The sequence below is a fragment of the Globicephala melas genome, chromosome 20 (genome assembly GCF_963455315.2).
Source record: "Globicephala melas chromosome 20, mGloMel1.2, whole genome shotgun sequence".
NCBI classification, from domain to species: Eukaryota; Metazoa; Chordata; class Mammalia; order Artiodactyla; family Delphinidae; genus Globicephala; species Globicephala melas.
Genome location: NC_083333.1, coordinates 48184646 through 48198060, shown reverse-complemented (window position 1 = coordinate 48198060; position 13415 = coordinate 48184646).

Genomic DNA, 13415 nt, shown 5'->3' with positions numbered 1-13415 from the left:
AACCCACATATCCTTATGTTCTGGGCTTTTCTGTTTAAGGAAATATAATCCTATGGTTTATTTGTGCCACCTGGCAGAGTATGTTTCAAGGAATCTTCATTCATCCCCACTGGCAAAGAAAATGGGAGTCTCCTAGCCCACAAAAAAGAGATGCATTTGGGAACCTGGTCTCACAAAAGACATTCTCCGTTAAGCTGTTTCAGTAGGATCAAACCTGGCTTCCTTTCCAGGCCTGCACTTGGGATGAATTACCCATTGATGTTTCACTTGTACAACTGTAATATATTGAGATTGAGTGCAACTCTGCGCAGAATTCTGTCCTGAGTAGTTGCATGAGATACAACTACAAGGGATCAACTTGTAGTTGATCAGCTACAACTACAACTACAAGATACAACAGATACAAGGGAAAGAAGCAAGCAGGTACCATTTGGAAGGAGTTCATAGTTAGTGGAAAGCACATAACTTCATACAAATCCATCATGATGATACAAGTGGGTAACGTCTCCATAAGTGCAACGTCCCCATGTTTCAGGTTGAATCCAAAGGGCTGGTGAGAAGCAGAGCATAGAGATTGAGAAATGTTAGGTAAGAATGATTTCCTAAAATAAATAATTTATAGGCCAAATCTGATGGATTGGCAAGAAGGGATTAGGATTTCTCTGTGGAAGGAATAGCATAGGCAAAGTCACGGAGATGGTAAAAAAGGAAGAATTGTGTGCAGGAAAGGGATCACATTAGCTTGACTGGAGTGGAGAAGACAGATTAGAGTGAAGAGATGAGAATGTCAAGGAGGATAGCCACCCAAACCAAGGGCAGCATCTCTGATGTCATCTACAGGTAGAGAAGTGAGCCAGTTAAAGAAGAGAGATGGGCTAGGGATGGGAAATGGGAAGAGAAGGGGAAGGGAGAGAGAACACTCACAAAGGGCATGGCCGAGTGAGGTATCTGAGGCCATAGTTTCTCCACCTGTTGGACAGAAGGGACTCAATTTCTTTCTTTCTTTTTTTTTTATTGGAGTATAGTTGATTTACAATGTTGTGTTAGTTTCTGTTGTACAGCAAAGTGAATCAGTTATACATACACATAGATCCACTTTTTTTTAGATTCTTTGCCCACATAGGTCATTACAGAGTTCCCTGTGTTATACAGTAGTGAGACTCAATTTCTTATCTGTGAAGGATTTTGTATTTATAGGACTAGCTTGTGTACGTTGAATGATGTAGAGAATTCATTTACCAGATACGTATATTTACACTGTGCCAACCACTATGCTAGACTCTGGGGATATAGAAGTGAGTGAAACAAGCCCAGTCTCTGCCCTTGGGGAGCTTTATTGTCTACTGGAAGAGAAAGATGTCAGTCAAGTACTCCCAGAAATTTGTAATTAGAGTGACAAGAATGACATCAGGTATCATGAGAGCTATAACAAAAGGACCTGCTGACCAAAAAAATTTTCAGATTATTAATTTAGTTTCCCAGCTTCCTTGATGCTGGAAAGGGGAAATTCTTTGTTTATTTATTTATTTTTGCTGTGCCACGTGGCTCGTGGGATCTTAGTTCCCTGACCAGGGATTGAACCCAGGCCATCGGGAGCGAGAGCACGGAATCTTAACCACTGAACAGACAGGGAAGTCCTGGGAAATTCTTTTTTTGTCTTTTTTTTAAATTTAATTAATTTTTTTGGCTGTGTTGGGTCTTCTGTTGCTGTGCGCGGGCTTTCCCTAGTTGCGGCGAGCGGGGACTACTCTTCGTTGCGGTGCGCGGGCTTCTCATTGTGGTGGCTTCTCTTGTTGCGGAGCACAGGCTCTAGGCACCCAGGGTTTGGTAGCTGTGGCACGTGGGCTTAGTTGCTACGTGGCATGTGGGATCTTCCCGGACCAGGGATTGATCCTGTGTCCCCTGCATTGGCAGGCGGATTCTTAACCACTGCACCACCAGGGAAGTCCCTGGTAAATTCTTAATAGAGACTAATATTATCATATATCCTGGAAGAAATTTCTCCTATATAAAAGGCGCTAACCATTTAGGTATGTATATTTGTTTCATGGGATTTTTTTTTCAGTTTAAAATTCAACTTTACTGAGGTAAAGTGAACCCATTTCAAGCACAGAGTTCCGTATTATCAAATACACCCTTATAACCTATAGAGCTACAATCAAGATATAGAACATTCCCATCATACCAAAATTTCCCTTCTCCTTTCCCATCCAACCTTCACTCCTCCCTCCTCCTTCTGCCCTCACCCCCAGGCCCAGGCAGCTATTGGTCTGCTTTCCATCATCATCAATTGTCTCTTCTACAGTTTCATATGAATAAATCATACAGGATGTACTTTTCACACCTGATTTCTTTTGCTCAGCAGAATGTTTTTGAGATTCTTCCATGTTGTCACATGGATGTATAGTCTGTTCCTTTTTATTGCTGAGTTGTATTCTATTGTATGAATATATCAGTTTGGAGGGAGTTTTGTTTGTTTGTTTGTTTTCTAAATGGCTACCCAGTTGTTCCAGTACTATTTGTTGAAGAGGTTCTTGCATGAGTTATCTGCTGCTGCTGGAAAATACATTGTTTTAAATTTTAATGGCTTAAGACAATCAATACTTATTATCTGACACAATTTCTGTGGGTCAAGAATCTAGCAGTGGCTTAGTTTGGTGAGTCTGACAATGTTTCTCAGGAAGTTGCAGTCAAGATGTCAGCCAGGGCTGCGTCATCTGAAGACTTGACAGGGGCTGGAGCATCCACTTCCAAGGTGACTTGCTTGTGTGCCTGGCAGCTTAGTGCTGGTTGTTGGTGGGAGGCCTCAGTTCCTCATTAGCTGGACCTCTCCATAAGGATTTTCGAGTCTCCTCAAGATGACAGTCACGTCAGACTTCTAGCCTACAGAACTGTAAGAGAATAAATTTTGTGTTGTTTTCAGACACCAAGTTTGTGTTAAATTATTACTGCAATAGAAAAGGAATATACTAGGTCATAAAAGGCATGTGCCTTCTTCCTTGCAGCCTCTGTTTTTTCTCTCCGAACACTTGCTTTGGGGGAAGCTAGCTGCCATGTTGAACTTTTCGTTTCAGGTATTATATTTTTCACCTTTAGAAGTTTTATTTGGTTCTTATATCTTCCATTTCTTTCCTCATTATGTTTGTGTTTTCCTTTAAATACCCCAGTGTAGTTATAATAGCTGTTTTATCATTCTTGTCTGCTCATTCCATCATCTCTGTCATTTCTGGGTCTGTTTCTGTTGATTGGTTTTTCTCCTGGTTAGGCTATTCTTTTTCCTGCTTCTTGGCATATATGGTAATTTTTTATCAGATGCTAGGATATTAACATTGTCGAGTGCCTAAATTTTGTAGTCTTCCCTTAAACACCATAGGCCTTTGTTTTACCAGACATTTAGGTTACTTTCAGATTAATATGATGTTTTTGAGGCTTGTTTTAAAGTTTTGTTAAAGCAGGTCTAGAGTATAATTTACTCTAGAAGTAGTTTAGACCAACTGGTAATGTTTGACACTTCTGAGGTCTCTCTTGAACGTCTTGGGTAGTCAGTGAGGTCTTTCTACTCAGACAGGTCAGAATGTTTCTTAGCCCTGTATGAGCTCTGGGAATTGTTCAGTTATATCTCTTTGATTATTCCATGCTCACTCTCCTGGAATTTAACTCTACATATGGCCACATTAGTATCCAGCAAAGACTCAAGGCCCTCAGCAGATTTTTGGAGCTCTTATTATATAACTTCTTCCATTTTGCTATTTTGTCTAGCAACTTCCAGCTGCCACAGAGACCCTGAACTCCAATCTCTGTCTTCTCAACTCAGTGAGACTGCTGTGTTCTGCCGTGTTGTGAATTTATGATCCAGAATGTGCTTCTAGGCATAAAGCCAGGGCAATTGTAGAGCTCAGCTCATTTGTTTTTCTTCTCTCAACGATGTCAGTTCTGGACTCCCTATTGTCCAATGTCTAAAAAGAATTGTTTTATATATTTTGTTTAGTTTCCTAGTTGTTATGGCGGAGGGTTAGGTCCCTTTAACTGCATCATGGTCAGAAACAAAGGTCCTCTGTTTCATGGTCATTTTATTAGCATAATCCAGTCTGTGAGAAATGATCAGTCTGATAAAATGGAGTTTGTAAACCTAAAAGTTCCTCAAGTGAGGTGACTGCACTAAGATTAGTGTCAACCTGGGAAGCCTTTTATGGGCAGCTAACAAATCTGTCCAGGTGGCATCTCACCCCAATTTCTTACCCCATATGGTTATTTGACAAACGTTTGTTGAATAAATGAATTACTAAATGAACATAATTACATTTAAGCGAGGTCATTCTAGGATCCAAAAGAACGGCCAGACTGATTTGCTCTATCCTAAGAATTTACTAACTCCTTGATCTATGAGTCTAATGGCAAAGAAGTTATCTAAGCATACTCATCATGAGAAACAATGCTAATTTACCAAAGAATGAATGTTCAGCATACGTGTGGGCAAAACTCATCAATGTTCTCACAAAGGAAAAATAACTCACAAAGTAGCAACATGCTTAAGTTCATACTTTATTTTATTTTATAATCCATAGTGTAAGTATAGGTTATGAGCATGATTCTGGATCTAGATTGCCTGGGTTCAAATCCTAGTTCCATTAACTAGTTGTATGACTCTGGGCAAATTATTTAAACCTGTTAAACTTCAATTTTCTTCATCTGTAAAATGGAGATAATGATAATATATACCTCATAGGGCTGTTGTGAAGATTAATGATTTGGGACTTCCCTGGTGGTTCAGTGGATAAGAATCTGCCTGCCAATGCAGGGGACACAGGTTCGATCCCTGGTCCAGGAAGATCCCACATTCTGCAGAGCAACTAAATCCATGCGCCACAACTAATGAGCCTATGCTCTAGAGCCTGCGTGCCCTGGAGCCCATGCTCCATAATAAGAGAAGCCACCGCAGTTAGAAGCCCATGCACCAGCGTACCACAATAAAGAGTAGCCCCTGCTCGCTGCAACTAGAGAAAGCCCGCGTGTAGCAACAAAGACTCAACGCAACCAAAAAAAAAAAAAAAAAAAGATTAAATGATTTAACAATATATATAAAAGACCTTAATCCAGTGTCTGACACATATAAGAAGAGCTCAATAAGTGCTAACAATTATTATTAAATTGTTTAAGAGGATGATCCTTGATTACATATCTCGCAAATGAACTCTTTATACATCTTCGGTATAGCTAATACTAATTTTTAGGTGATAACACATCTGGTGTTGATGCAAGGATTTCAGAATAATCAGTTTTGAATGAATAAAATTGTATATATGATGGCCGTGAATAAATTTATTAAATGGCCAGCATGTGCTTGTAGAGGTACTAACAGTTCCTAAACTGGGGCTTTTACTAGTGATTATTCTTTGCTTGTTTGGGTATTGTGACACTGACTAAAAAGACTCGCCTTCTCTAGTTTGAAAAGTGTCCTTTTCAAACTAGAAACATGAGAAAGTTGTTTCTGGGCAGCCACTATTTTTAGAGTTTGTGTCTGGGAGCACAGTGATGGTTCTTCAAGAGAGTTAATTCCAGTCTCTTTTTGTTACAAGGAGGCTGATGTGCAACTCTCTGTAATTTCTCCAAAAGCCGAGCCACTCTTACAGATGCCTTTAGTGTGTAGGTAATGCAAAGACCATGGAAAAGCTTAGTCTCAGCGAGGCCAAATGTCCCCTCTCAGACAGGGATCTTTCTAAGACTAGCTCTTTAAGGAAATGGGATGTGGAGGAATGTAGGCTAAAGTATGGGAGGTGATGGTGTCTTCTTGAAGACATCTGGGAAAAGGGAGAATTAAAGGGTCTTAATGTCCAAAAGTTAATAGAAAGGTCAAGTCAGGACTTGCCCCTTGAATGAAATATATCAAAATATTAATGCTCAGAGCCTATTTCATTTTTTTGAATTTTGACTGTTTCACTTTTTTATTTGGAATTAATTTCAAGCTTACAGGAAAGTTGCAAAAATAAGAATAGTACAAATAATACTTGTATGCCCTTTACTCAGATTCATGTATTGTTAATATTTTACTGAATTTGCTTTATCATTTGCATTCTCCCTCTCTCCCATTCTCTTTATATATTTATATATATAAATACATATGTACATATATATACACACACTACATATATATGTGCCTACAATACATATATATATATATATATATATATTCTATCCTCAGATGTAACACAGTGCCATTTCTGCTACATTCTATTCATTGAAGCAATCACGAATTTCTGCTCAGGCTTAAGGAGTGGGGAAATTGTTTCCAGAAATTGTGTGTGTATAAAAATAGTCTTTTCCTGAACCATTTAAAAGTAAGTTCCGAGCTTCCCTGGTGGCGCAGTGGTTGAGAGTCCGCCTGCCGATGCAGGGGACACGGGTTCGTGCCCCGGTCCAGGAAGATCCCACATGCCGCGGAGCGGCTGGGCCCGTGAGCCATGGCCGCTGAGCCTGCGCGTCCGGAGCCTGTGCTCCGCAACGGGAGAGGCCACAACAGCGAGAGGACCGCGTACCGCAAAAAAAAAAAAAAAAAAAAAAAAAAGATTGTTCCATACATCATGGTCCCTTTTCCCTGAATAACCTCAGTGTATATTTACAAAGAACAGGTGATCAAGTCAAAAGATACTGTATTCAAAACACAACCGAGGAGCCTCACTCACAACTGGACCTGATCTAGATGATGAGATCCCAGACTCCATGTCTGATCCTGATGTCATGACAGGAATTTTGGAGAAAAGGGTGAAGGTATATTGCATATGGGAAGAATGTAAATTCTTGTGACCAGAGGGCAGACTGTGGCACAGCACTGTTTCTGGAGACTATTTCCCCTCCCTTTGAACCTGGGCAGAACTCTGTGACTGTTTCAATGATTAGAATGCTGCAGAAGTGACACTGCATTATATATAAGGCTACGTCATAAAAGGCGATATAGCTTAGGCTAATCCTCCCCCGCCCTGCTCATCTTTGGAAGCTAGCCACAACATTGTGAGGAAAGAAGAAACACATTACACGTGTAATCATTCCACTTGACAGTTCCAGCTACGATCTCAGCCAAAACCAGGATCAACTGCCAGGCACGTGAGTGATCAAACCCTCAGAGGATTCCTACTTCCTAGCTTTCAAGCTGTTGCAGCTGACACTAAATGGACCAGAGGTTAGTTATCCCCACTGAACCTTGCCCAAATTGCAGCTTCATGAGCAAAATCAATGTTGTCATTGTTTTAAGCCACTAAGTTTTGGGGGGTAATTTCTTGTGCAGCAGTAATAACCAGAATCACATACAGTAGCATAGGCATACTGACTCATGCAAGCAAAGACATACGTACTAGAATGTAATTACAATGAGTGCTCTAGCACTTCAGAAGAGTGAAAAGGTTGAAGATCAATGAGGGATGGAGTATTGAGGATAGAGAAAATCCTTGCACTAGTGTTTGTATAATGCTAAGTTGGGTGCCGTTAAATAAATGCACACAGGGGCCTATTAACTAGAATTTAACTCTGCCCATCTTTGTTTTTGTTCCATAGCCACAGAAACTAGAAGATTTAGGTTAATTCAACACCCTTTTTTTCAGAAGGTTGCCCATGAGTCCAGGACGTGGTCTGAGCTACTAATTAAACGATAGTTTGACTGAGTGGAGGAAATTTGAACCATTTCCCTATGGATTTTCTGGGAACAATCTTTGTATTTATTGGCTACTCTCTTAGATTTTTGTATGAATTAATTGGGATGTCAGTGTTATTTACTAATGTACACAAAAGTATGGGCCTCAACAATCTCTTCTGAGTGACATCCAGGCTAAAGTTCATGCATTTGTAGAGATCTACTTTCAACCATTAATTTTTTTTTTTTGGCTACGCTGCTCGCAGGGTCTTAGTTCCCCGACCAGGGATTGAACCCTCAGGAGTGAAAGCGCAGAGTTCTAACCACTGGACCACAGGGGAATTCCCTCAACCATTAATTATTATACTTTAGCCTAATTCATTCTTTTAGATCAAATTTCAATGGTGCCTCTTGTCCCGAGAACCTCCTGTCCAGTATTGCCCATTGACAAGCTCAAAGACATCACAGCAAAATAGAAATCTCACAAAAACAAAGTTCTAAAAAAATCTACCTGAAAGCATTCCTCAAATGCTTATAATTCTTACCGAGTGGTAAAAGTGAGCACTGTTGCCTTGCTAGTTAATAATGGATTTTGATTTTTCAGTTGTTTTAGCAGCTAGCTTTGATTTTGTTGGTACAAAAGGCATTTCTTTTTTTTTTAAATTTATTTTTGCCTGTGTTGGGTCTTCATTGCTGCGTGCAGGCTTTCTCTAGTTGCAGTGAGCTGGGCTACTCTTCGTTGTGGTGCAGGGACTTCTACATTGCGGTGGCTTCTCTTACAGTGAATCACAGGCTCTAGGCGTGCAGGCTTCAGTAGTTGCAGCACACGGGCTCAGTAGTTGTGTTGCATGGGCTTAGTTGCTTTGCGGCGTGTGGGATCTTCCCGACCCAGGGATAGAACCCGTGTCCTTTGCATTGGCAGGTGGATTCTCAACCACTGCACCACCAGGGAAGCCCTGGTACAAAAGGCATTTCTGATGAAGCAGACCTTCTTTGGAGTTCTACTTTATATCTCTGTGCCTTTATGCACACTCTTCTTCTTTCTTGGCACGCCCCCTCCCCTTATTTGCTTTCCTACCTCCCTGACTTCACCTTCTCACTAAGTCTTCTTGCTTGTTCCCCATCACTGAACTTCTAATGTTGGAAGCCCTTTGGGAGTGGAACATGTCCTTGGAGATCTTACCCAGTCTCGTGACTTTAAATGCCATCAATCTCTAATGACTCTTCAATTTATGTCTCCAGCCTGGACTCTTTCTAACGTCAGACAAGTATTTAACTCTATTCACCTGGGGGTCTAACAGGCATCTCAAACATAACAGGTCCAAAGCTGAGCTCCTGATCTTGCCCCACAAACCGCTCTTCCAATTGCCTTTCTCGTCTCGGTGAATTGCAATTCTATCCTTCTAGTTACCTGGGCCACCAACCTGGGAGTCACTCTTGAATATTCTCTCAGACATCGCAATCCAATCTGTCAATAAGTCCTGTTGGCTGTTCCTTCAAATTATTATCTTGGACTCAGCCTCTCACCCCTCAACCTCGCTGCTTGGATATCTGTAATTGCCTCTTAACTGGTCTCCCTGTGTTTACCCTGTTTTTATCTCTCCTCTCACCTGCCCATTTTCAACAGAGCAATTAAGAAATCGTTTAAAAATAGGGAGTTCCCTAGTCGTCCAGTGATTAGGACTTGGTGTTTTCACTGCTGTGGCCCAGGTTCAATCCCTGGTTGGGGAACTAAGATCTCACATGCCGTGCCAAAAAGTTTAAAAAAAAAAAAAAAAAGAGTGAATGAATGGCTGATTTCTTATTCATCCTTCAAGACTCCCATCGCCCAAGACTTCCCTCCCTCCCTACTTCTTCAGTTTGGACTCACACCTCTCCCTACTTTCGGTTCCCATAACATACTGTGTTTATCCTGATCATAGTTCTTCCCACAGGATTTAAAAAGTTCATCTTTGATTCAGCACAGTCCTTTGCACACAGAAAAATGCTTAATGTTAAAATGAACTATTTGCAACATTCATACCAAATGTAGGGGCAGTGGGAAGATGTTAAATAGGAAGGAGTGAGGAACTTGTCAACTTCCTGTTTTATTATGAGAATTTCCTTCCTCTTTCAAAGAAATCCAGATTTGATTCTAATCCCCAACCCCTGGGGGGCCAGTAATTGAACATAACTGCCAGGAAACTTTTGACCAAATGCTATTGTATAGCTTTCCAATCTTTTTAGAAGAAAATACTGGGATTTTTTTAAAAAATTAATTAATTAATTTATTTTTGGCTGCATTGGGTCTTCGTTGCTGCGCGTGGGCTTTCTCTAGTTGCGGCGAGAGGGGGCTACTCTTCAAGGCACTGCGCGGGCTTCTCATCACCGTGGCTTGTCTTGTTGTGGAGTACGAGCTCTGGGTGCACAGGCTTCAGTAGTGTGGCTCGATTCTTAACCACTGCGCCACCAGGGAAGCCCAATACTGGGACTTTAAACGATGTTAGTTTTTGGATCAGTAACATCAAACAAGCGTTTCACCTAAACCTACAATCACAACTTACACATACTGTATAGCTAGCTTCACCTCCTAACTCCTTTTAAGGCTCCAATGATTTACTCCATCCTCACTTCCACTGTAAACCCCTGAGTTTTCAAAGTATAGCGCAATTACTATTAAAAACTGATATGTAGGCAGGCGTATCTCTGTATCAGAATTTTTGAGTATCAGACTTTATTTTTTTGAGCAGTTTTAGGTTCACAGCAGAATTAAGCAGAAGGCACAGAGATTTCCCACTTACCCCCTGCCACCACACATGCATAGACTCCTCCATCAAAATAATAGTTATTGATCAAAAGGAAGCCTCAAGAGATGGAGGACAGTTAGACAAACAGCAGACTGGGAGTTCAGTAAAAGGTGGGAAACAGAATAGAAACATTGCATTAATTAGCCATGTGAGAAAAAAAACTCAGCCTGAACTAAAAATAAAAACAGATTTGAGGATTTCCCTGGTGGCGCACAGGTTCGAGCCCTGGTCCGGGAAGATCCCACATGCAGCAGAGCAACTAAGCCCGTGCACCACAACTACTGAGACTGTGAGCCACAACTACGGAAGCCCGCATGCCTAGAGCCTGTGCTCCGCAACAAGAGAAGCCACTGCAATGAGAAGCCCGCGCACCGCAACGAAGAGTAGCCGCAACTAGAGAGAGCCTACACGCAGCAACGAAGCCCCAGCACAGCCAAAAACAAATAAATAAATAAATTAAAAAACCGAACAAACAACCCCCCGAAAGACCAGATCTGAGCTGGCAAGAGAATATACATTTCAAGAGATAGTAAGATCATAGAATTTAAGACCTGAGAAAAGGCTGAGTTTAAATTGCTCATCTACTAGATGAAGAAATCAAAGTCAAAGGTACATTTGGCATTTCTCAGATATCTAAGAAAGCATATTAGACTGATAAACTGGACTTTGGATGACTTGACAAAGCTATTTAGAACCTAGAAGCTGAAGTAAGTTATATCCTATCTGTTCAGAGCTGGATTCTGTATTATTCTATGTTTTAATTGCTGTGTGGAATTCAATTAATGGACTTATTCTCAAACTTGTAGTTCCAATTTTGCTGGAAAAGACTGGCCTAAGAGTACAATGAAATTGCCATATCGGAAGGAATTAGGAGATCAGAGGAGGACTAAAAGGAAGCTGATTGATTTTTCAGTAGCTGACAAGAAAAAGCAGCCACTGATGGTCCTGTCCTTAAGATCCATTGCCTAACATTTGTAAACTATTAATTTAAAAAAGACACAAATACAAGTTAATTGCAGGTGGGGTGGAGGAGGGCAACAGAGGAGCATTATAAAGGCAAAACATCTACTCACAGTTTCAGTGGGTAGTGTAAAATGTTTGCCAAGCATGGACTGTGGTTAAGACAGAAGAAAACTTCTAAAGTAGGTCTAAGTTAAAGGCCCTCACTCTGAATGTTGTACTTCTTTCCCATTCTTAGTTTTAGCTTAGGTATCTTGTGAGTTGGAAGCTCTTAGGGGATGGGCCCTGTTGAAATCTTGCCAATTTTAGGCACCTTTTTTTAAAAAAATTATTTATTTATTCATTTATTTAATTTCTGGCTGCATTGGGTCTTCACTGCTGCACGCAGGTTTTTCTCTAGTTGCTGAGAGCAGGGGCTACTCTTTGTTGCGGTGCGCGGGCTTCTCATTGTGGTGGCTTCTCTTGTTGCGGAGCACGGGCTCTAGGCTCACAGGCTTCAGTAGTTGTGGCACACCGGCTTAGTTGCTCCGCAGCATGTGAGATCTTCCCGGCCCAGGGCTCGAACCCATGTCTCCTGCATTGGCAGGTGGATTCTTAACCACTGTGCCACCAGGGAAGCCCCTAGGCACCTTTTTAAGAATGATAAATAGGAAAGAGAAACATCTCTAACTGCTGATTAGAGAATGACATCTCTTTAGTCATTCTTCAAATATTTTGTCCAGGTTTAAAATGAAAATGAATTTCATGTCTAGAAAAGCAGGGGTTCAATTCTTTGTTCATAGGATTTGTAATAGGTAAACGATAATAACAAAAATCAGCTTAACTTGATATTAATGTTAGCAAGGGTGAGGGGAAACTGGCTTTCTCAGATACTCTTGATTAGAATGTAAATTTTATTTTTATTTTAGCTTTTTAGATTAGAATGTAAATTGATCCAACTTTTTAGGCAGGCAACTTGGCAACATCTATTAAAACTTAAAAGGTGCATACTCCCAGACTCTGCTATTCCACTTCTGGAAATTCCATCTACAGATACACTCACATATGTAAAGAAGGATATATATACTAGGATGTTTATTGCAACAGTATTTGTCATACTGAAACACTTGAAACAATCTAATGTTCATCAATAGGTAATTGGTCAATTACACATTAAATACAGCATACTATGCTTCTGTTAAAAAGAATAAGATAGATCTGTATGCTGAGATGAAAAGCAGTCTGGGATATTCTATTAAGTGAAGAAAGAAACTGCAGATCAGTAGGTAGACTGAAAAATATGTCTAAAAATAAAGGGAGTATAGATGCATATCTTATATTCATGAAAAATATGGTGGGTATAGTCACAGAAAAGTGGAAAGATACACACTCCTAAGGAATGAGACTGGGTGAAGCAGGGAGTGTGATCTTTTGTTTTAGATACATCAGTTTTGTACTGATGGAAAAATTTTTTTACAATGAGTGGTATTATTTTCATTAAAAAATAGCTTATGGGACTTCCCTGGTGGCACAGTGGTTAGGAATCTCCCTGCCAATGCAGGAGACACAGGTTCGATCCCTGGTCAGGGAAGATCCCACATGCCGCGGAGCAACTAACTAAGCCCGTGTGCCACAACTGCTGAGCCTGTGCTCTAGAGCTCGTGAGCCACAACTACTGAGTGCGTGTGCCACAACTGTTGAGGCCCGCGTGCCTAGAGTCCATGCTCCATAACAAGAGAAGCCACAGCAATGAGAAGCCCACACACCACAACGTAGAGTGGCCCCCGCTCGCTGCAACTAGAGGAAGCCCGCGCACAGAAACGAAGACCCAACGCAGCCAAAAATAAATTAATAAATTTATTTTAAAAAAACCCAAAAAACTTAAAATGCTTTAAATAAAAATATAATACAAGTAGGGAATTCCCTGGCAGTCCAGTGGTTAGGATTTGGTGCTTTCACTGACGTGGCCCTGGGGAACTAAGATCCTGCAAGCCATGAAGCACGGCCCCCCAAAAAATGTATATATGGTGACCACAACTTCACATTGTGTCGCCATAAGGTAACAAGTC